Raw genomic sequence first — 3,319 nt, forward strand, 5'->3', positions numbered from 1 at the left:
CATCTAGCCCAACCCCCCTGCAGGAGCAGGGACACCTTTAACCAGATCAGGTTGCTCACAGCCCCGTCCGACCTGGCCTTGAATGCTTCCAGGGATGGGGCCTCCACCACCTCTCTGGGCAACACAAGCCAGTGTTTCACCGCCCTCATTGTAAAGAATTTCTTCCTTATATCCAGTCTAAACCTACCCTGCTTCAATTTAAAACCATTACCCCTTGTCCTGTCACAGCTGGCCCTACTGAAAAGATTCACTGCCATTGTCACCAAACCCTTTTCAGTTTAGAATTCAGTGACATTTTGTACTATAGAGAGGTCTAGTTGATCTCTGGGATTAGGGCTTTGAACCAGGATGGTGTTTGCATTCCTAAGTAAGAAAAATACAAGTGTGACATAATACTTGTATTTTTCTTACAGAAAGCTAAAACCACAATTGTCTAAGCCTGACTGGGTTTGACAATCTGGGGTTCTGGTAGCCATTATGGAGTGTGTGAATGATCTGGACCTAATGCTGGAGATGAAGCGACTTTTAGTTTGTAAGCTATTTCCTAGCATTTATGCTTTTCAAGTCAAAATGATGGATGTTTTATGAAGCTGCTTAAAGGGACAACTCACACCTCCCTGCTGGCAAACATGGGTATGAAAACACAAAATCATAATGCCTTGTTCTGCAAATAAATTCACTGGAACCTCAGAGCACTTTCACACACAGTTCCGAGAGCAATTTCAAGTCTTTCTTAGTCATGCCAAGGAGACTGCTCTGCCAAAATTTACATCAAGCATATCATCACAAGGCCCATTTCATGCATCAGTTGCATTTAGCAGTCATAAGCAAACAGCCCCTAAAAGATACACATGAACTAAGTAATCTCACCATGGGTTGCCACAGATTTTTATATTCTTTTGCAGATGTCCATTATGGTCCTTGCTAGTACCTGGGACTGGACAAACTTAACTGAAAGCATGTTTTCTTTTATTTCAATCATTAGACAGATGCTGTCAACATACGAGGGGAAAAGCTAATTTTATAGTATTAAACTCTTGGTCATAAAAATGGACACAATTTTCTCAAGACACAACATCACCAATATAAAGAATTCCAATGTTTAGGATGTGCAACTTTCTCCTCTGCAGTTACAAATGAGCATTTTATTTTCCTAAAGTCTGGGTTTATTATTTATAATTTTATTATTTCTTTTAAAAGTCAGGTTTATAAGTAGTTCAGCCCTTGATATCACTCAAATACAGAAACTTACTTCAACAAAAGTCCTCTTAAAATAAACTGAAGTTAGTACGAGCAAGAACTGTTGGGATCTAGCTCCTAATCTGCACTGCATGTTGGCATGCTTCCTTCCCAAAGATGTCATTTTACTTTGCTTCCAGTAGTTAACATTTCCTTTACAGAAAAAAACTGATGAGAGGCTACAGCTAGCCTGCTGGACAGGAGGTGGGTATCTGCTGAACTGCCAGTGTCTGTTCAAGGGTCACCGCCTTCCACAACTATGTGTTGCATTCTGAGACCTCTCAAAATGCTCAGCATTTTTAACATCCTTTGCAAAATTCTCCAGTTGCAAAAATCACTCAGTGGGTATTAAGACTACAATGGATTTAGAACTGACTTGCAATCTTCCAGAAATAACTTTGTACACTATGATAGATTATTCACATGTCAACAATGTTTAGGAATAGTCCCATGAGGTGGAAGAGTCAGGAAAAATAAGATCAAGATAGATCTCTCCAGCAAAAATTTATTCTCTTAACAGCTCTCACTTAAGTATTTGCTACTGACAGAATCAGGTAGGTTATCATTAAATAGTAACTGCCCTGTATAATAGCTTCTGTATTTGATGTTCAGCACAAACAAGAATGCACGGGAATATTCACTGAATCTGAGTCTTTCCACAGACTGGCTAGGATTTCTGGAACTGCAGAAAGACGCTAGAAATGTCACTGTGCGAAGTAACCTGTTTCTGGAAACTTCCCTTTTAACCTTTTCCAGTGAGGCCATTAACGTGCAGTTACGAGTACGTAACTGCCACTCGCCGGTTGAGAGCTGTGCCCCTGAAATGCTGTCCTGTGCTCTCCCTGTTTGAAAAAAACCCATGATTTCTACAACTCCAGGCATTTTCAACATTGTTATCTTGAGAATTTTAGGAGAAAATGCTTGACAATGTGCCATGAAATGCATGTGGGTTGGTTTGTTGCTAAAACTGATTTCTTACTGCTTTATTAATCTTGTACATGACTTCTGTTTTATTCCAAGGATGAGTAAGAGAAGCAGTTCAGGACAGTTAGTTGAAATCCTTCCATTCTGGAACAGCCTGCCTGTTACAGAAGGTGCTTCTTAACATGGAAAATAGTAAAGAGGCTGTTTTGTAACTGTTGGTTATAAAATAACTTCCAGGCAGTGTACTTACAAAACAAGTTACAAAACACACTTACAAAACAAGCAGGTCCAGAGAAGGGCAGTGAAGCTGGGGAGGGGTCTGGAGCCCCAGGCTGCTGGGGAGCGGCTGAGGGAGCTGGGGGTGTTCAGCCTGGAGCAGAGGAGGCTGAGGGGAGCCCTCATCGCTCCCTACAACTGCCTGAGAGGAGGGGGGAGTTGGGGGGGTCGGTCTCTGCTACAAGTAACAAGCGATGGGACGAGAAGAAGTGGCCTCAAGTAGCACCAGGGCAGGTTTAGACTGGGCATTGGAGAAAATTTCTTCACCAAACGGGTTGTCAAGCACTGGAAGGGGCTGCCCAGGGAAGTGGTTGAGTCCCCATCCCTGGAGGGATTTAAAAGCCGGGCAGATGAGGCGCTCAGGGCCATGGTGTAGCGGTGGACCCCGGCAGCGCGGGGGTAAGGGTTGGATGGATGGTCTTAAAGGTCTTTTCCGACCTAAACAGTTCTGTGATTCTATGTCGGCTGACACCACCAAGCTGGCCCGGGTGGGGCACCAGTTGAAGCGTCCCCTCTTCCAATGCAGCACATGCCCCGGCTAGACGGGCGAGGCTCGGCGGACCCCCGCGCCCCCTGCTGACCGACAATGGCGGAACGCTGCAACACGGGGGACCCGCAGCCAACCGCAACGCCGGCCCATCCCAGCCGAGGCAGTGAGAGGGCTCCTGGAGGTCTGAGCTTGCCTAAAACCCGTGTTAGTCCCAGCTGGCTAAGCCTGAGAAAAAAATCTAACCGGTTGTATTTATGAAACGGGCGTCTTGGAGCGCGCTTGTGTAACTTGAAACGTGTGCAAACGCGGCTAAAAGCCAGCTCCCCGCTGCCGGAACGGACGTAGCTGCCTTCTTTACCCACACCACGGCTCGCGCCGGGGGAAAGAACT

General features: G+C 45.3%; 1 protein-coding gene across 1 annotated transcript in view; it reads left to right on the plus strand.

Moving 5' to 3' along the window:
- Positions 1-493: 493 nt before the first annotated feature.
- PRELID3B (PRELI domain containing 3B) overlaps positions 494-3,319 on the plus strand; it is a 9,699-nt gene continuing 6,873 nt past the window's right edge. Inside the window, exons 1-2 of the mRNA XM_035899294.1 lie at positions 494-501; positions 687-696. The gene's annotated coding sequence lies outside the window, so the exon portion shown is untranslated. The remainder of the gene's footprint in view (positions 502-686; positions 697-3,319) is intronic.

The sequence above is a fragment of the Egretta garzetta genome, unplaced genomic scaffold, assembly GCF_000687185.1.
Source record: "Egretta garzetta isolate BGI_Z169 unplaced genomic scaffold, ASM68718v1 scaffold158, whole genome shotgun sequence".
Classification (NCBI taxonomy): Eukaryota; Metazoa; Chordata; class Aves; order Pelecaniformes; family Ardeidae; genus Egretta; species Egretta garzetta.